Source organism: Microcaecilia unicolor, chromosome 2 (assembly GCF_901765095.1).
Source record: "Microcaecilia unicolor chromosome 2, aMicUni1.1, whole genome shotgun sequence".
Classification (NCBI taxonomy): Eukaryota; Metazoa; Chordata; class Amphibia; order Gymnophiona; family Siphonopidae; genus Microcaecilia; species Microcaecilia unicolor.
This window is the reverse complement of record NC_044032.1, coordinates 288,761,654-288,782,820: the sequence shown is the minus strand read 5'-3', so window position 1 is coordinate 288,782,820 and position 21,167 is coordinate 288,761,654. Positions and strand designations below refer to the sequence as shown.

The window sequence follows — 21,167 nt, the reverse complement described above, 5'->3', positions numbered from 1 at the left end:
GCGGGCGGCTAGGATGGAGGCAGGTCTCGCTTATCTAGCGGACGCCGTGTATGACATGCTTAGGGCTTTGGCCAAGGGTATGTCGTTGTTGGTCTCCGCAAGGCGACAGTTGTGGCTCCGGGCGTGGTCTGCAGATGCAGCGTCCAAAGCCCGGTTGGTCAAGCTGCCCTTTCGGGGGAAGTTACTGTTTGGAGAGGTCTTGAGTAATCTGGTAAAGGAGCTCGGAGAGTCTAGACCCCAGTGACTGCCTGAGGACCAGCCTAGGTCGTCTGGTCGGCAGTCCGGGTTCTCTCGTCCTCGGTTTCAGGACAGTAAGAAATACAGACCAGGTCACCCGGCCTTTGGGCAACGGCCTAAGTTTCAGCCCCGTCAGTCCTTTGGGGGGACAGGAAGGGGACCGGCAAGTCAGGTCGGACAGGTCCTCCTACCCGACATTCGCAATGATGGTGTGTTGGTCCATGCCTTCAGTCCGATAGGGGGACGTCTTCAGGCGTTCCAGGACACGTGGGCCTCCATCACCTCAGATCAGTGGGTGCTGGACATCCTGCGTGATGGTTACCGGTTAGAATTCTGCCGCCCGGTCGTTCCTCTCTTCTTACAGTCTCCGTGTCGAGGTTCTGTCCGAGAGGCACAAGTCAAGTTAACCGTTTAGGCTTTACTGTCTCTTCAGGCCATTGTGCCCATGCTGCTTGATGAGCGCGGACAGGGGAGGTACTCCATCTATTTCGTGGTCCCCAAGAAGGGAGGCACGGTCCGGCCCATTCTGGACCTCAAGAGTATCAAAAAGTATGGAAACCCTCAGGTCCTTCATTGCCTCCATGCGGGAGGGTGAGTTTCTCACCTCTCTCGATCTCAAAGAAGCATACCTTCATATTCCAATTTGGGGCCTCCATCAGCAGTTCCTTCATTTTGCGGTACTGGGTCAGCACTTCCAGTTTCAGGCTCTCCCATTTGGCCTTACTACGGACCCACGGACCGTCTCCAAAGTGATGGTAGTGGTGGCAGCCTTCCTCCGGAAGCAGGGTGTTCGAGTACATCCTTACCTGGACGACTGGCTAATTCGCGCGTCGTCTTACCAGGACAGCTTGGAAGCGACTTCCACAGTTGTCAGGCTGCTTCAGTCCTTGGGATGGGTGATCAGTTTCGAGAAGAGCTGCCTGATCCCCTCTCAGCGCTTGGAATACTTAGGTGTTCTATTCGATACCCAGCGGACTCGGGTCTTTCTGACCGACCCACAGCGGGTGAAGCTGGTGAGGCAGGTACGTTCCCTTCTGTTGGCCACCAGGCCACGGGTTTGGGACTACATCCAGCTTCTAGGGTCCATGACAGCGCCCATGGAGGTAATTCCTTGGGCGCGAGCTCACATGCATCCACTTCAGAGGTCTCTGCTCTCCTGCTGGTCTCCGGTGTCAGAGGGTTACCAAGTCAGACTGCCTTGGACGTTGGAGGCCAGATGGAGCATGATATGGTGGCTCTGCCCCCAGTCTCATGCTCAGGGAATGTCCTTTCCCATTCTGCAGTGGGAGGTAGTGACAACGGATGCCAGCCTGTCGGGCTGGGGGGCCCATTTCAGGGGCCATTTAGCTCAGGGTACGTGGTCACCACAGGAGTCCTGCTGGACTATCAATTTTCTGGAGCTTCGGGCGGTGCGGCTAGCTCTGAAGTCGTTTCTCCCGTTCCTGAAGAGGACGGCGATCTGAGTCTTCTCCGACAATGCGACGACTGTAGCTTATATCAACAGGCAGGGGGGACCCGCAGTAGCCGTCTGGCCAGGGAATCCGGCCTCTTGATGGTCTGGGCGGAACAGCACCTGTCTTACCTCTCAGCCACCCATATTGCTGGGGTCCTCAACGTAGAAGCCGATTTTCTCAGTCATCATGTTGTGGATCCCAGCGAGTGGGAGCTGTCTGCCGCGGCATTCCAACTAGTTGTGCGGCGTTGGGGCCTTCCTTGCATGGACCTGATGGCCAAGAAGGACAATGCCAAGGTTCCACAGTTCTTCAGTCGTCGCAGGGAGCAGGATTCGTTAGGTCTGGATGCCCTACTTCAACCGTGGCAGGTAGAGGGAGTCCTGTATGTCTTTCCTCCTTAGCTGATGTTGGGCTGTCTGAGAAGAGTAGCGACTCATTGTGGCAGAGTGATTTTGGTGGCTCTGGGCTGGCCCAGGCGTCCTTGGTATGCCGACCTCATCAGTCGTCTGGACGGCCAGCCACTGCGGCTTCCGCAGGAGAGGGGTCTTCTCCGGCAGGGACCGGTAGCCATGGAAGATCCCTCCCACTTTAGTCTTACAGCCTGGCCCTTGAGAGGTCTCTTTTGGGAAGAAGGGCTATTCGGATTCGGTTATTACTAATCTGCTTCAGTATCGCAAGTGGTCTACTTCTTCGGCCTATGTCCGCGTCTGGCGTATATTTGAAGATTGGTGCACGGAAAGGGATTTGGATCCCTTTAGCGCTTCGGTGGGCAGCATCCTTGATTTTCTACAGCAGGGGGTGCACAAGGGCTTAGCACTGGGGTCCTTGAAGGTCCAGGTGGCGGCCTTGGCCTGCTTCCGAGTGCGCTTGCGCAATTCTTCGCTGGCGGCTCACCTGGATGTAGTCCTTTTTCTGAAAGGAGTGAGTCGTCTTCGACTGCTCTTCCGGGCTCCCTGCCCTGACTGGGATCTCCCTCCTCTCAGTACCCTTCTCCACCACCGCCAACTCCAGGCTCCGCTCATTCTGCCTCGCCTCACCCTATGCTTGGAACAACCTTCCTGAGCCCTTACGCCAAGCCCCCTCCCTGCCCATCTTCAAGTCTTTGCTTAAAGCCCACCAATGCTGCATTCGGCACCTAACTCTTACCGTTCAGGAAATCCAGACTGCCCCAATTTGACTGCCCCTATCGGACTGACTGTTCACTTGTCTTTTAGATTGTAAGCTCTTTGAGCAGGGACTGTCCCTCTATGTTAAATTGTACAGCGCTGCGTAACCCTAGTAGCGCTTTAGAAATGTTTAGTAGTAATAGTAGTAGTCTGGTGCTTGGAGTGCTTCAGCGTCCTCCCTTTGAGCCTCTTCGTCAGGCTTCCCTGAAGGATCTTACTCTGAAGGCGGTATTTTTGGTGGCTATCGTTTCGGCCCATCGCGTTCCTGAGCTCCAGGTGCTCTCTTGCAGGGACCCTTTTCTCCGTTTTTCGGAGGGGGAGGATGTCTCTATGAACAGTGCCGTCTTTTCTACCCAAGGTGGTTTCGGAATTTCATCTTAATCAGTCGGTAGAGCTTCCTTCCTTTCGTTGGCAGGACGTGGGGAGCCGGTATGCGTCCTTGTGGCTTCTGGATATTCGAAGAGTTCTTATCAGGTATCTGGAGGCGACTAATGAGTTTTGTCGCTCGGATAGATGGTTTTGTTTGGTAAACAGAAGTTAGGCCTAATGGCCACCAAAGCGTCCATTGCCCGCTGGTTGAAGGAAGCGGTGTCATCCACCTACCTCCTGGCAGGGAAGGCTTCGTCTTTGGGTTTGAAGGCCAACTTGACGGCGTGTGGCGACGGCGTGGGCAGAGATGTCTTTGTCTTCTCCGGTAGACATTTGCAGGGTGGCGACGTGGTTGTCGTCGCATTCTTTCAGCAAGCATTATAGGGTGGATGTTGCTGCACGGTCAGATGCGTCCTTTGGTGTGGCAGGAGCAGCAGGGCCGATGTCCCACCCTCGCAGGGATTGCTTTTGAACATCCCACTTGTCCTGGAATAGTGGGATAGAATGTAATGGAAGGAGAAATTAGGTCTGATAATTTTCTTTCCATTAGTTCTTCACACTATTCCAGGAGCCCTCCCGGTGTTTTCAGCCTATTTTGCTTCTGACTGCCCTGCTCACTGTTCTGGATCCTGTCATTGGTTTTTGGGGTCTTTTTGCCTTGTTTGTTGGTTGGTTGCTGTTCATGCATTTAGGTTGGTTTTCTGCTGGCTTATGTACAATACTGAGGAACTGGGCGGCTAGCACGTGGCTAGGTAGTAGTGCTCAGTTCTGGATTTTCTGGTCGATGGACATAACTACCCACTTGTCCTGGAATAGTGTGAAGAACTAATGGAAATAAAATTATCAGGTAAGACCTCATTTCTCCATATCTCCAACTGGGTTAGTTTTTTGTTTCCAAAACATGCATGTATGTGTGTGTATATATATTTATATTATATATGCTACCTCTTACACTGCGAGAAAATCAATAATATCAGAAAAAAATCCACAAAAGCGTAAAAGCTTACATATAATATCCATACTCACTAATAGCGGAGAAATAAGACTTCAGATATAGTTACCCTCATAAAGTTACAAAATTGTTCACTTTTTATCGTTTATTAGTCCAAAAAAACTCCTCTTTTCATTCATTAGTAAAAAAAGGCCCGTTTCTTAACGCAATGAAACGGGCGCTAGCAATGTAATGAGTTCCTGCCATTAATGTTTCCATGGTTGTATTCTGAATATAATTGTTGTTTACATGTGAAAGATTTCTTTATATACAATATTTTTTGTGTAAACTGTGTTACAATGTGGTAAAGGTTTTCCTTGTTCAGGCCCTTCAATCAGTTTAACAATCACATCAGAAGAGCTCCTTACTCGTGAGAATGCAACATACAGTTGCCCATGTGAGAGACTGAGAGTGACAGTGTGTTTTACAGACAGTGTAAGAGAGAGATATACTGAGTGATTGTGTGTGTGATGTCTGTATGTTTGTGAATGTGTTTGAGTGACAAAGTGATTAAATGTTTGTCTTCCCTTCCGTTCTGTGCATTTGCTTCCACTGATGTTCTTACCTCTCTGTATATGATTGTTTGTTAGAGATTCAATCTACTCCACTTCCCTCCTCCAAGTTCCGTTCTGTCTGATTGGTTCTTCGTTCCTGTGATGTCGCGTTTGTTTGCTTGGCAACTATTCAGCGTTCCGTTTCCTCGACATGAGGGCGGGGACAGTGAGAGCCAATGAAACGCTGAACTACAGACTTACGAACCCTACACTGCCACAGTGCCACGGAGTCAGCTTCAGAATGTTGGAGGTGCTTTTTATTATATAGGATAGACTATAATGTCCACATCACAAAAATGTTCTTGCTGTGCTCTTAATTGTTTTAAAACTTTATTAGTTATAAATCACTTAAAGATGTGACAGTCTCAGTCCAATCTCATATCTTGAGAATGCAAAAGTCAGCCCAATGAAGACCTATGTTTTGCTATTACCATGCTGCTTCAGGGGAAAACGTGCTCCATGAGCAACAATCATCAGACACTCTCTATACAATTCCTTTGCTCTTAATAAATGTCCCAACAAAAATGACAGTTGGTGTTATATACAAACTACCAGCTCAAGATCAAAAACAATGCTTATAATTGCTGCTCCAATCAAAATCCAAAAGAAAATTTCCAGTCCAGGTACGACCTCAACATTCTCCTCAGTAAAGACCAAGGCAAAGAAATGGTTTAGTTTTTCTGCCATTATCTCATTCTCATCCTCCCCGAGTACTCCTTTTACCCTTTGATCATCCAATTGAGTCCCTGAGGGGTGTTTTGTTTCAGATGTATTGGGAAAAGCTTTTAGTATTAGTTCTTAATTCAAGTACTCCTTTTACCCTTTGATCATCCAGAGTTCAGTTGACTCCCTAAGGGGTGTTTTGTTTCGGATATATTGGAAAAAGCTTTTAGTATTAGTTCTTGCCTTTACAGTTTATTTTTTTCAGTCTTCCTTAGCCTACCTTATTACTTTTTTTTTTTTTTTTTTTAGCAAATTACTTGACAGTGCTTATTTTATTGTTTATATATACTAAAGCATTACAAAAACCAAACACCACTTATAGGATTATTTTAACCCCTAACAAGTAACTCTGCATTTCCAATTATAAAATAACCCTATCCCATCCCATACCCCTTTCCTTATGATCGACTCAAAGACTACAGTCTATCGGAGGTCTTGGGGGCTCCTTACTTGTTTGATTTATTTATTGAGATTTATTAACCGCTTTCATTAAGAGATTCACCCAAGGCGGTGTAAAACAGGTACAGCTTGACATAAAACTTATAATTGTAATAGCATAATAAGTGTGAAATGATAACATATAAACATAAATACAGAGATAAACTTGGAGATGGCAAATTGAGTCCTAGAAATAGGACCAACATGATACAGTATCAGAAATATAAATATTGTAGAACATAATAACATAGTAGATGATGGCAGAAAAAGACCTGCACAGTCCATCCAGTCTGCCCAACAAGATAAACTCATATGTGCTACTTTTAGTGTATACCCTACTTTGATTTGTACCTGTCCTCTTCAGGGCACAGACCGTATAAGTCTGTCCAGCACTATCCCCGCCTCCCAACCACCAGCTCCGCCTCCCACCACTGGCTCTGGCACAGACCGTATAAGTCTGCCCAGCACTATCCTCGCCTCCCACCACCGGATGGCTCTGCCACCCAATCTCGGCTAAGCTCCTTAGGATCCATTCCTTCTGAATAGGATTCCTTTATGTTTATCCCACGCGTGTTTGAATTCTGTTACCGTTTTCATTTCCACCACCTCCTGCGGGAGCGCATTCCAAGCATCCACTACTCTCTCCGTGAAAAAATACTTCCTGACATTTTTCTTGAGTCTGCCCCCCTTCACTTCCTGACATTTTTCTTGAGTCTGCCCCCCTTCAAGGAAGAAGGGGAGGAACTACCAGTCCCAGAAGCCTTCTCTTCCCCACCCGGCTGTGCAAGAGTTAGGGGAGGAGATAGAAGATTGGGAAATGGTCTCTGAGGAAGGTGATGAGGGCCAGCTGGAGAGATTGGGGGCGGGGGAAGTTGAAGAGGAGGATAAAATGGAGATTACTGAAGGACTAGGGGAGGAACAGATGGAGATTGGAGCCCTGGCTAAAACCCAAAAAGCTGCTGTAAGAGGGTGGCTAGCTGTACCTTGGAGAGACTGGTGGAAGACCGGAGGAGAGAGGCTGAGGCACTGGGGGAAATCTCTACTAAAGAGGAAACAGGTGCAGCCTGTGGGAGAGAAAGAGAGCTGGGCACAATTGAAACCCCAGCCTGAACCAGGTGGGAATAAAGCTGTGTAACTGTGCTGTAAGAAGGTGCAAGAAAGACTGTGTAAACTGTTTCATACTAAAAGGTCTGGGCTGCAACCTACCAAGCTATTGGGTTTTTCCCTCTGATAATGTACTGTTCCCTAAGTGAAGTAATCTGAGCTAAAGTGAAGTGAAGTTATATGGACTGTGTTGAACCTGAGTTTGAAGTTATATGGACTGTTTTGAACTGGAATTTGACTGTGTTGAACCTGAATTGTGCTCTGGGCTGCTGGCCTAAACAATCTGGAGTGAAGGGTGTTTTGTTGATTTGAAGCAAGAAAATAAAAGCTCTTACTTATAAACATTGGGCTTTGAATGTGCCTCTGTGAAAGGAACGGAGGGAGGAGGAAGTCCTGGGAGTTCGCAGGGCCTGGAGCCAAGGCTCAGAGGAGCCAGATTGCTGTGGAGTGAAGGCAACAGTCGTGTGGAGGAAGAGGCAGCTAAGCAGGGTCGAGCCTGGCTGGGTCCTGGATGGGCGACCCAGCTACACTTTGTAAGTCCAAGTGCTTTAAAATTTCACCTCTATTACTAATTCCTAATACTGGGAATCTTAAGCTAATTGGCTTCTTCTGATGCATTTCTGTATTTCAGTTTAGTTTAGCCTGGAAGTAGTCAGTCAGGCAGTCTGCATTCCTTCACTTACCTTATGCAGTTTTAAAAATAGCGGACATCACATCCTGGTAGTTCTGCATGTCAGGTAGTACTGTTGGGCTGGCCTGAGAGCAGGCGGGTGAGTAGGTTCCAGAGAGATGTGCAAACCATCTTCCCTCCTTTTGCTTCCAGTATGGTGGAGGTTAAATGAGATATCACCCTGCACGGAAATCATGGAAAAGCAGTGTATCAGCCAAAATAATTGGCCTAGCTTCGGAACAGGCAACCTAGCAGGTGTCCAGTGGGCAAGCACAGCTTGTGAAGGTTTAGCATTCAGCCATAAGCAAAGTTGGTGACATGTCCCCAAATTGAGCTATGGCCAAGGAAATATACACAGAGCTTCTTCTGGAAATAATACTGAAATCTGTACATCACTTTTCTATTTCGGGCTTTGTTTTTCTCCTTCTTCTTTTGGCGATCCCTGAATTTTCCTATCTTCAAGCCTGGCTGGGGATTACATACTTCTGTTTCGCTACTGAATTAATTTTTAGTAGGTGACATCACGTGCACATTAGAGTTCCTCCCTTCACTCCTCTAACCTACACAGTCGATGTTTTGCCCTGTATTCAGGTGAAGCTCCCTTTGTTACAAGTGTTCAGAAGGGAAGAAAGGAATGGCCTAGTGGTTAGTGCAGTGGACTTTGATCCTGGGGAACTGAGTTCGATTCTCACTGCAGCTCCTTGTGACTCTGGGCAAGTCACTTAACCCTCCATTGCCCCTGGTACAAAATAAGTACCTGAATATATGTAAACCACTTTGAATGTAGTTGCAAAAAAAAAAACCTCAGAAAGGCGGTATATCAAGTCCCATTTCCCTTTCCCTTTCTTAACCAGGCTATAGGATATGTTGAAATGGATGCTCCAGCTGTTCTGGATGACATAGTGATGGTTATGGTATTGTCTCTTCCAAGAAGTTCCTCCTCTTCCTAAAAAGCAACAACTTTGGCTCAACACTTGGTCCAGATCCACTGCAGTTGTGCAGACAATATATTTTCTAATGCATAGGGTCCTGTGGACTCCTGTTAAAATTGCTAAATTTGACTCAATTAGGAATAAAACATGTTGGTCCTATGACTTGGAAACTGACACATTAGCACACCCTTTTGTTTTCCTGTCCAAGCTTAGCACTTATTGGGATAAGGTATAACGCACTCTTCCAGCTGTCAGAACTGCTGATTCTCCGTGCTATCATAATGTGATCTATTGGCCTACAAACTGAGCTAGCCAACCTAACCTAAGCTGTTCAATTTGTTAATTGCAATAGCTCTCAAGACCATATTAACAATGTTGGAAAGATATATCTAAGGTGGATTACAGTATGTTGTGGAACATGGCACGCCTTGAAGCTATATATGAAAGAGTAGCTGCTGAAAATGACCAAGGGTGGGCCCCGCTTTAAGCAGACTTGAGGTCCAGTTTGTAATCACTAATGGGCAATGTTATTGCTTTTCTTTTTTGTTATACCGCATCATTGAACTTGCATCCTGTAATTTAGCATTTTGTATTGTTGTTGGGTTTTTTTCTGTATGTTTGCTATAAATGTAGTAACAAGTCTTTTGAACTAAAAAAAAAAAAAAGCAGAAATCTGATCAGAGCTCCATGCTACTCCTCAGTCGAGAGCACATTGGTCCACCCCTGCAGACTAATCTATCTTTGCCTTTCATATAGCTTCTCAAAAAGCACTACAATCCTAAATGCTGTAGAAGCTTAATTCTAGAAGTCTTTACCAGATATGATCCTGTCTACTGATGCTCTTCTCCCAAGGCTGCAGTGCTCATCTCTTGCTTTAACATTGTTTTTTTTCTTTTGTGCTTCTCATTGACCTTTGTTGCTCCATTCTGTGGACCTTATTCTGTAAGGAGGAAAGCTTGGCATTGTTGCTTGAGGTTTGTCAATCAGCTCAACCTATTTCCTAACTGGGATATCTTTTGGTTGTTTGCCAAATCCAGGAACCTTTTATATTCTGGTATTTTTCCACAGCTGTTTGCTCTGGTGTTTTTTTTTCTGGACACAAATATCTGCTTAGCACAGTGCTGACCTGCTGCTGCTTGTATTTTTCCTATATCATATTTGTCATCGTCACATGGGAAAATGATTCAGCATAGAGAATGACCCGGTCCCGTCCCCGTGGATTCTGTCTCCGTCCCCACCCCGTCCTCACAGATTCTGTCTCCGTCCCCACCTCATCGCCGCAGGTTCTGTCCCCGTCCCCGCCCTGTCCCCATGGGCTCTGTCCTCATCTACAGAAGCCTTGAACACTTATGATTTTATATTTAAATCTTTTTATTAAAGTATAAAAAGGAACAATATGTTGTGCAACTGTTGTGTATAAATTACAAATAGAAAACAATAATAACAATGAGGAGCTATAATAACCCTCCTTCCCACCACCACCCTCTACCCTTCCAAATAGAAAATGACATGGGGACAAAGTTTGTCCCCATCCCTGCAATTACTGCGGTTCCCCGTCCCTGTGTCATTCTCTAATTCAGCGCTATTAAGTCAATACATTTACTTATAGGTTATCAAGTAACCTTTCATATTCCTAGAACTAGGCAATAAATTTAGATATTCTAGAATGGGGTTCACCCTGGTTCCTTGTTTAAAAAAAAAAAAGGAGCAGTTTACTTACCAGGATAGTTTGCTGGAAGAGGATGCTTGTAGAATAGGTTCTTGATAGAGATCAGGTTTCTGAGAATTGCAGCATGTTATTCTCAAGCATTACTTCATTTTCTAGGGGGAGTGATAGATCTTTCTGTTTTTATGGATGGTGGTGACACATTCAACAAAATCAACTTCCTATAGCAGACTCGGTGGTTTCATGGTTCAGAAAACCAACAGTCCAAAGAGATACAGGAAGGTATCCTCTATGAAAGTCTAAAGGCAAACACAAGAAGTAGATGATCACACAAGAACTTCCGGAGTATGGACAAGAGTGTTCTTTACTTCTTGTGTTTGCCGTCATGATTCAGAACCATTCTTAAGTCACAGATTTGAAGTCCCACCCATCTTAAGAATTTCTTTACTGAACTACATACATCCGATATGTTCTGGATTGATCTAGTAAGGATGCTAAGGAAGGAGAAATTATGTCTTACCAAATAATTTTCTTTCCTTTAATCCTACTTTCCATTACGTTCATTCCCACTATTCCAGGATGAGTGGGTAGTTATGTCCATCGACCAGCAGGTGGAGATATACAGAACTGAGCACCACTACATAGCTCCCTGCTAGCAGCTCAGCTCCTCAGTATCTTCTGTCTCCAGCAGGTGGATGGACAGACTTCCTCTGTCTCTGGTTCTGAGGCCTTGCTCCTAGTCTAGTTGGTCAACTGGTTCCCAGTGGAGCAGAGTGAGCAGTTGAGCAGACATACCTGGTGGTGCTGGGTCCCTGTCGTGCTTCCTCCTGGAGTGTTCTGCACCTTTTCCCTGTTTGTCCTCTGTGTGAGAGCCTTCTCAGCAACCAGTCTACTCAGAAGATGATGAGTCGCAGGTAACACAGTGAGTCTGGCAGGCTGGTTCTGCTGCCATGCCCTGTTCTGAAAGGGGGGGTGACTGTGTCCCCAGGTAGTGTGGACCCAGGGTGGTGGGTCCTTTCTGCTGTGCTTCAGGCCTTGGGACATTGATGGGAGCACTGTGTGTCGGTGCTACAAAAAAAAAAAACATCATGGAGGAAGTGGAGGAGCAGTTTAATGATTAGATCAGTGGAGTGAGAATCAGGGGAGCCTGGTTGAAATCTCACAACTGCTCCTTGAGGTCTTTGGCAGATACAAACAGACTGTGTTTCCTCCGAAGACAGAAAACTGCCTAATCTACCTAAATGTTAAGAAAAAGAAAAGACATATTTTTTGCTTGTTTGTGCTGTGTTCCGGTAAAAAAAAAAAAGCGGGTGTGTAGCGCAGTGCGCCTCATGTTTTCCTGCGCAGCGGCAGTCTCTGGCCATGGCAACCCCCGCTTAGTGTGCGACCTGCTGCCCGTCTTGCAGTGAGCGGTGTTCCTCCTTGGGCCTTGGGCTGGTGCTAGGAGCCTCTTCTCCAGCAGGTCTGGCAGCTCCGGGGAGACAGAGGAGATGGGGATCTCCCTGCCTGTTCCCAGGGTATCACAACTGCTACCCTGTGGAGACTTAGTCTCAGATTTTGCTGCAGTTGGGCTGCTAGGAGGCGGCCCCCTGATTTCAGAGGCACTTGCAGCGCTCTCTTGGGGAGTTTCCGGAAGGTAGTCAGGCGGCTAGCATGACTACCACTACTACTACTTAACATTTCTAAAGCGCTACTAGGGTTACACAGCGCTGTACAATTTACATAGAGGGATAGTCCCTGCTCAAAGAGCTTACAATCTAGAAGACAAGTGAACAGTCAGTCCGATAGGGGCAGTCAAATTGGGGCAGTCTGGATTTACTGAACGGTAAGAGTTAGGTGCCGAACGCAGCAATGAAGAGGTGGGTTTTAAGCAGAGATTTGAAGATGGGCAGGGAGGGGGCTTGGCGTATGGGCTCAGGAAGGTTGTTCCAAGCATAGGGTGAGGCGAGGCAGAATGAGCGGAGCCTGGAGTTGGCGGTGGAGGAGAAGGGTACTGAGAGGAGGGATTTGTCCTGTGAGCGGAGGTTTCGGGCGGGAACGTAAGGGGAGATGAGGGTAGAAAGGTAGTGAGGGGCAGCAGACTGAGTGCATTTGTAGGTAAGAAGGAGAAGCTTGAATTGAATGCGGTATCTGATTGGAAGCCAGTGAAGTGACCTGAGGAGAGGGGTGATATGAGTATATCGGTTCTGGCGGAATATAAGACGTGCGGCAGAGTTCTGAACAGATTGAAGGGGGGATAGATGGCTAAGTGGGAGGCCAGTGAGGAGTAAGTTGCAGTAGTCAAGGCGAGAGGTAATGAGAGCGTGGACGAGAGTTCGGGTGGTGTGTTCAGAGAGGAAAGGGCGAATTTTGCTGATGTTAAAGAGGAAGAAGCAACAGGTCTTGGCTATCTGCTGGATATGCGCAGAGAAGGAGAGGGAGGAGTCAAAGATGACTCCGAGGTTGCGGGCAGATGAGATGGGGAGGATGAGGGTGTTATCAACTGAGATAGAAAGTGGAGGAAGAGGAGAAGTGGGTTTTGGTGGAAAGACGATGAGCTCGGTCTTGGACATGTTCAGTTTCAGGTGGCGGTTGGACATCCAGGCAGCAATGTTGGATAAGCAGGCTGATACCTTTGCCTGGGTCTCTGCGGTGATGTCTGGTGTGGAGAGATACAGCTGGGTGTCATCAGCATAGAGATGATACCGGAACCCATGAGATGAGATCAGGGAGCCCAGGGAGGAGGTGTAGATTGAGAAGAGAAGGGGTCCAAGGACAGATCCCTGGGGAACATCAACAGATAGGGGGATGGGGGGTGGAGGAAGATCCATGAGAATGAACTCTGAAGGTGCGTTGGGAGAGATAGGAGGAGAACCAGGAGAGGACAGAGCCCTGGAACCCAAATGAGGACAGTGTGGCAAGAAGTAAGTCATGATTGACAGTGTCAAAAGCGGCGGATAGATCGAGGAGGATGAGGATGGAGTAGTGGCCTCTGGATTTGGCAAGGAACAGGTCATTACAGACTTTAGAGAGTGCTGTTTCTGTCGAGTGTAGAGGGCGAAAACCGGATTGAAGTGGATCGAGGATGGCATGAGAGGAGAGAAAATCAAGGCAGCGGCTGTGAATGGCACGCTCAAGTATTTTGGAGAGGAAGGGTAGGAGGGAGATGGGGCGGTAGTTGGAGGGACAGGTAGGGTCAAGTGATGGTTTTTTGAGGAGAGGTGTGACTACGGCGTGCTTGAAGGTGTCAGGGACAGTTGCAGTGGAGAGAGAGAGGTTGAGGATATGACAGATGGAGGGGGTGACAGTATGAGAGATGATGTTAAGTAAGTTGGTGGGGATGGGATCAGACGAGCAGGTGGTGCATTTTGAGGAGGAAAGAAGGCGAGCGGTTTCCTCCTCGGTGATGACAGGAAAGGAGGAGAAAGAGGCCTGGGTTGGTTGGTTGAGGGCGAGGGTTGAAGGGTGAAGAGAAGGAGATGACTTGGTAGTGAACTCAAGGTTGATCTTTTGTACCTTGTCACGGAAGTAATCAGCCAGTGATTGAGGAGAGAGCGAGGGGGTGGGTGGGATCGGAGGGCACTTTTAGGAGGGAGTTAAGGGTGGCGAAGAGACGACGGGGGTTGGAGCTGAGAGAGTTGGTCAATTGGGTGTAATAGTCCTGTTTGGCAAGGAATAGGGAGGAGTGGAAGGAGGATAGCATGAATTTGTAGTGAAGGAAGTCTGAATGGGTGCGAGATTTCCTCCAGAGGCGTTCAGCAGATCGGGTGCAGGTGCGAAGGTAGCAGATGCGAGGGGTCAGCCAGGGCTGGGGATTAGTACGCTTTGTGGGATGGGAGGTGGAAGGTGCGAGAGTGTCCAGAGCAGAGGAGAGAGTGGCATTGTAAGCGGAGACAGCCTTGTCGACAGACTCGGAGGACATGATGGAGGGGAGGATTTTAGAAATACTAGAGGATAAGGTGGGAGGGTCAATAGCCTGGAGATTCCTGAAAGTAGTGGTTAAAGTTGGACGGGGCTGAGGGGGGGTGAAGAAGTGTGAAGGTGATTAGGTGATGATCGGAGAGAGGAAGAGCTGAAGCATGGAAACTGGAGGGAGAGTCGGAGGAGGAGAGGACGAGGTCGAGACAATGGCCGTCTTGGTGAGTAGGGGAGGTGGAACATAGCTGGAGGTTGAAGGAGGATGTTAGAGTGAGGAACTGAGAAGCATGAGGGTCGGATTGGTCATCAACGTGTATGTTAAAGTCTCCGAGAATGAGGGACGGAGATGAGGGTTCTAGAAAAACGGAAAGCCAGGCATCGAAGTCGGTGAGGAAGGAAGAGAGGGATTTATTAGGGGGGCGGTAAATGACTGCCACTCTGAGTGGCAATGAGTAGAATAGTCGGATGGAGTGTGCTTCAAAGGATGAGGAGCAGTGAGACTGCGGTAGGAGGAGGGGTTGGAAACTACAGGAGGACGAGAGTAGTAGCCCGACGCCTCCACCGCGGCCAGCTGGGCGGGGAGTGTGGGAGAAGAGATAACCTCCATGACAAAGGGCTGCGACTGAGGCAGAGTCGTCAGGGGAGAGCCAGGTTTCAGTTAGGGCGAGCAGTTGAAGGGAACGAGAGATGAAGAGATCATGGGTGAAGGGCAGTTTGTTGCAGACCGAGTGGGCATTCCACAAGGCACAAGAGAAGGGGAGGGAAGGGGGGGAGGAGGGGAATAGAAATGAGATTGGAGACATCACGGAATCGTTTGCATGGATAGGAGGAGGACAGGTGAGGGGGGCCTGGATTAGGATTAATGTCTCCCGCGGATAGCAGGAGGAGGAGCAAGAGAGTGCGGAGGAGGGTGGCGGAGGTCGGGCGACGAAGGTGACGAAGACGGGGTGCACTTAGGAGGAATGGTGATGGGTTAATGGCAGGAAGGAAGTGTTGAAGGTTAAGAGCTAGGCAGGAGGAGGAGGACAAGAGAGATGGTGAAGTGGTGAGGGACGGGGGTGAATAGGGTATTGCTGTAGCGAGCAGGATGGGAGGGGACATGGGTGGGCAATGAGCCTCAGGGGCCCGTCCAGGGTATTTTCCCATTCACCTGGACATTCAGGTCCTGCTTGCCGCAATGTGGAGTACGTCTGACACAGGCCTACTGGTTGGGAGGACCGTGGCCCGTCCTTTTTTTCTCTGGTGCTAGAAGGAGGAGATGTTCCCTTACCTAAGTTGGACTCAGTGTCTGCAGTCACCTAGAGTACTACTCTCCCGGTAGTTGGCGGCCTTGCCTTGAGGGATCTGCTAGGAAGCCGAAACGGGCTTTGCAGCACACCTTGAGGTGACTGCTTTGGAGCTGCAGGCTTCTATTTGTGGCCCTTTGGTAGCACAGGCCTGTTTGCAGTGGCATTCGCAGTCCTTTTCCTAATGGCCACTGTGTATTTATTTTTATTTTTTATTTTTGTTACATTTGTACCCCGCACTTTCCCACTCATGGCAGGCTCTATGCGGCAGGCAATGGAGGGTTAAGTGACTTGCCCAGAGTCACAAGGAGCTGCGTATGTCATTCTTAGTTTTTCAGCCACAGGCATGTCATTGACGCTCTCCGCGAGGTGTCAGTTCTGGCTGCGGGCGTGAGTGGCCGTTGCCACTTCAAAGGCCTGCGTGGTCAGGTTACCCTTTTGAGGCACATTTCTCTTTGGGAATGACCTCAGAAATTTGGTTCAGGAGCTGGGTGAGCGGGCCCCAGCATCTTCCAGAAGATGTTCCTTGTTCCTCTGCTTGCCTTGCGGGCTCAGCAGGTGCCCTGTTTCGTGCCAGCTCCATGTGTAGGGCTAGTCGTCAGACCTTTGGCCAGAGGACTCAGTTTCGGGCCCGGCAATCTTCCGGGGAACGGAGAGCCGGCAGGGCACTGAGATTGAGTGGCTGCTCTCTCCTGGCAATCCCAATGTAGCCAGGCCGGATGGTCCCTCCGGGCCTACAGGGGGCTGCTTCAGGCCTTTCGGGACGTATGGTCTACCTTTTCCTGAGCTCTGGCGCTGGTTATTCTGGGTGATGGCTTCCAGTTGCAGTTCTCCCCTCCGGTAACTCCTCTCTTCTTAACAGTCTCCTTGTAAGGGGGCCTCTGGCAGCTCGGAGCAGAAGCTCAGTTGAGGTGCTGCTGGCCCTTCGGACCACTGTTCCTGAGCGCAGTCTGGTCGGTTCACCAATTTTGGGGTTCTTAGGAAGAGGGGAGCAGTGCAACCCAATTGGGATCTCTAGGGATCCACCGGTGTCCGTTTTCGGATGGTGACCCTGAGGTCTGTGCTCCTGTGCGTTGAGAGAGAGAGTTGTCTCTGCTGTTGAGACCAGGGAGGCGTAATTACCTTCCCCTCTGTGGCTGCTTCTGCAGTTCTTTTCCAATTCCGGTCCCGACCATTTGGTCTCATGGGCCCGGGGACCTTTTCCTAGGTCATGCGTGTAGCGGTCTTTCTGCGGTGACGTAGGTTTCGTTTCCTCCTGCACTGGACAGCTGGCTAATCTGAGCCTCCTCTTCCCAAGCCTGTGTAGAGGCTCCTTCTACAATGGTTTGCCTCCTGTTTTGTTTTTTCTTTTCTGGTTTGGATGTTCAATTTCAGTGGGGGCGGCTGGCACCAACACACCAACTTGGAGCATCTAGGTGTTCTTTTTGATCCCTGTGAGCTTGAGCGTTTCTCACAGAGGAACGGCGCTTTAACTTAGCGCACTGGATTCTTCGATTCTTAGCAGGCATGCTCGGACTTCCAGTGATTGGGAGCTGTCAGTCGAGCCATTACAGCTGCTGATATGTCAATGGGGCTTAGTTCTCTTGGCCTATTCCTACGTCATGGTTCCTCAGTTTTTCAGCCGTCGCAGGGAAGAGGACTCTCTGGGTCTGTACACCCTGCTACGTTTGTGTCTGAGAGAGTGACTCCTGTAGGCCTTCCCCCGTGCCGAAATTAGGCCAGGAGTGGGGGAGAGTGGCAGACCTTCGGGATACAGTGCTCCTGTTCTCCAGCCTGGACACGGCTCCAGTGCTATGCAGATCTCATGAAGCTCCTAGTTGGGGAGCTACTGCGATTCCCTCAGGTTCGAGGTTCTTCTGTTAGGGCCTGGTGATCATGGAGGATTCTTCTCCCTTTGGTCTTACGGCCTGGCCCTTGAGAGGGCTTGGCTGAGGAAGAAGGATTCAGTCCTGGCTTCCCTGCTGCAGGCTAGGAAGCACTCTTCTTCCATGGCGCCTGCCAGTACTTTGCTTCCTCCCTGGGCCATTTCCTGGCATTTTTGCGAGAGGGAGTATCAAGGGCTAGCGCTGGGTTCCTTGTGGGTTCTAGTGGCAGTCCTGGCTTGCTTTCAGGGTCATTGGCAGACCTCTTCTTTAGCGGCTCTTCCGGTTGTGATTTGTTTTCAGAGAGGTGTGGGTCGCTTACGCTGCCCTTCACGTGCCTTTTCCGAATGGGATTTTATGCTGGTCCTTCGGGTGCTGCAGCGATCTCTATTTGTGCCCTGTCGCAAGGTGATCCTGATAGTTCTCACATAGAACTTGGTGTTATTGGGGTGCTTCCGTTGGTCTGTTGCTTCTTGCAACTTTAGGCTCCTCCTTAGGCCCTTTCTCCATCTTTGTTTTGGAGGCAGGGGGTCTCGTTTTGGGCAGTACCATCCTTCTTGCCCGAGTGCTTGTTGTTTTTTTTTTTTATTTAGCTGTCTGTATGCCTCTTGCAGGCTTCTGGACTTTCACAGGGCTCTCCTGTGTTTTTTCAAGGTTCCCGATGTCTTCCGCCTTTTGTATAGACCTTTTGTGCAGTTTGGTAAACAGCAGTTGGGTCTCATGGCATCCAATGCTTTCTTTGCCCGGTGGGTGAAGGTGGCCGTGGTCTCGGCCTGTATTCTGGGAGGCTCTTCTCGAGTTGGAAGGCACACTCTCCTGGGCGTGCGACCACATCTTGGGCAAAGGCTTCTCTGCTTTCCTTCAGTAGCATGATGGTATAGCGGGGGCCACGCAGGCAGCGGCTGCATTTAGGGTGTCAGTTCTGCTTGTGGCAGGTTCGGCTTCCCACCCTCGTAGGGATAGCTTTTGAACATCCCACTCGTCCTGGAATAGTGGGAATGAACGTAATGGAAGGAGAAATTAGGACTTACCTGATAATTTTTTTTCCATTAGTTCTTCACACTATTCCAGGAGCCCTCCCGTGGTTCGACGCCCTGATTGGTGGCTGTATGCACGGTCTTTGTATCCTGTTTTCCAGGGACCTTGTCTTTGGATGATTCTTGGGGCTGGATTTGTTGGTTGCTGCTGATTGGGCTTTCTTTCTTCCTTGAGGACTGATACTGAGGAGCTGAGCTGCTAGCGGGGACCTATGTAGTGGTACTCAGTTCTTTATTTTCTATCTCCACCTGCTGGTCGATGGACATAACTACCCAGTCATCCTGGAATAGTGTGAAGAACTAATGGAAAGAAAATTATCAGGTAAGTCCTAATTTCTCCATACCAGTCCAGAGACCCTCCCTAGTTAGATATTAATGGACATGTTATCCATTCTGAATGATTCTCCTGTTTCTTATATCTTTTTTTCAATTTGAAAGGCTTCTATTTTTGAATTCCGCTAACTTACCTAATCAGATTTGAGGCATTTCCTGACCTAGTTGGGGAACTGCGTAACAGTAGAGTAAAACAGTGCCTTGTTAGCAAAGGTAATGGCTGAATATAACATTTGATCAGAAGAGTGAACATTAGCACCATTGCTTGGTCATTTGAAATACTGAGCATTTTAAGGCTACATAGTGCCCTTAAGGGCCAAATAACACAGAACTACTTTGTTTCTCTGTCTCCATCTTCTGGTCAGCAGACATAAACCACAGGTTCTTGGCTGGTCTGATAGGACTAAAGGAAAGAAAATTATCAGGCAAGAAATATAGGTTCTGGAAGCCAAAGAACTCTTTTTCACACTCTTTCCTATGTCACTGGTACTCTCTCATATACAAAGACTGCCGGCTCTGCCCCAGCACTGTCTACAATCCTAACTAGGTGACCCGTGAGGTCCACCAACTTTGCACCAGGCAGACAAGTGACCACGCGATGCTCACACCCATCTACATAGCTGGGTTCCTGTTGGGTCTACATGCCTAATGGTTTAATTTTAAACTAAAATTGCTGTCCTAACCCTTTCCTCCTGGGCACAAGCCTCTGGAGATACATCCTTTGGTGCTAGGATACTGCACCCTCTGGAGGGAAGGAGGAAGGGTCCTGGCTACAGGTTCACCTCTTGCCTCTCCATGCTGATACTCTCCTTTTGGGTGACCTCTCTCCTCTAATGTAGCACAGAGTCTGGGAGACTGGCCATCTAAATGGCAGGTGACATCTAATATGAGCAAATGCAAAGTGATGCATGTAGGGAAGGGAAACCCAAATTTATAGCTGTGTGGTGCAAGATTCCACATTAGGAATCGCCACCCATGAAAAGGATTTAGGTATTGTCATTGATGATATGTTGAAACCCTCTGCTTATTGTTTAGCAGTGGCTAAGAAAGCAAATACAATGTTAAAGAATTAGTAAGAAAGGAATGGAGAACTAAACTATTATAATAGCTTTGTATTGCTCCATGGTGTGACCGCACCTTGAATATTGTGTGCAATTTTGGTCACCGCATCTCAAAAAAGATATAGCAGAATTAGAAAAGGTACAGAGAAGGGCGACAAAAATGATAAAAGGGATAGGGTGACTTCCCTATGAGGAAAGGCTACAGATGCTAGGGCTCTTTAGCTGGAGAAGAGTTGACTGAGGGGAGATATGATAGAGGTCTATAAAATACTGAATGGAGTGGAATGGGTAGATGTGAATTGCTTGTTTACTCTTTCCATAAATACAAGGACTATGGGGCACACAATGAGGCTACCAAGTAGTAAATTTAAAACAAATTAGAGAAAATATTTCTTCACTCAGCGTGCAATTAAACTCTGGAATTTGTTGCCAAAGCAACAAAAGCAGCTGACTCAGCAGGGCTTAAAAAAGGTTTGGATAAGTTCCTACAAGAAAAATCCATAAGCTATTATTAAGATAGACTTGGGAAACTACATTGTTTATTCTGGGGATAAGCAGCATAAAATCTGTTTTTACTCTTTTGGGGTCTTGCCAGGTATTTGTGACCTGGATTGGCCACTGTTGGGAACAGGATACTGGGCTTGATGGACCTTTGACCTGACCCAGTATGGCAATGCTTATGTTCTTATATTCTTATGAATTGCCAAACTGGAGGTGGGTCTCCTCTATATACCTGTCTGCCTCATCTTGAGATTGGTCTCATTCTCTGAAAGCCAGGAGTTCTTTGCACTGCGTGCATACATATGACCTCTCTGCATCTTAATACTGGTGAATTGTTTAACTATTTAAAGATCTAAAGTTATAGGAATACATAAAGTAATATAAAGGCCCTTAAGATTATTTGGTATATTTTTTATGCTTTTATTTTGTACTTGTTTTCCAATGAATTGCAAATACTGTAATCTGTTCCTAAGGGTTAATCACTTGCTGATCAAAATGCCCCATGATGACAAATTTCCCTCCGCCTCTTTATTGGGATAACTGACTATAAATTAAGGGATGTTCCTGGGATGTATTAAAGACTAAAAAAGCTAGGACAAAATGGTTTTAGATCAGGGTTGTCCAACCTTGGTCCTTGAGGGCAGTAATCATCGGGTTTTCAGGATTTCCCCAATGAATATGCATGAGATCTATTTGCATGTACTGCCACAATTGTATGCATAGATCTCATGCATATTCATTGGGGAAATCCTGAAAACCTGACCTGGCAGGGGCTGAGGTTGGACACACCTGTTTTAGATCAAGCAAGCTGATAAAAATTGTATATTTTATCAATAAACCCAAATCTCAGTTCTACCCAAGGCCTTAAGTTCTAATTTCCTAGCAA

General features: G+C 47.9%; 1 protein-coding gene across 3 annotated transcripts in view; it reads left to right on the top strand.

The window, feature by feature from the left end:
- FAM3A (family with sequence similarity 3 member A) overlaps positions 1-21,167 on the top strand; it is a 54,935-nt gene that overhangs the window by 5,321 nt on the left and 28,447 nt on the right. The window contains exon 1 of one of the 3 annotated variants that reach the window (XM_030194243.1): positions 7,549-7,569. The exons of the other annotated variants lie outside the window; for them this stretch is intronic. The gene's annotated coding sequence lies outside the window, so the exon portion shown is untranslated. Of the gene's footprint in view, positions 1-7,548; positions 7,570-21,167 lie in introns of those variants that run through there. 3 annotated transcript variants of the gene reach the window in all.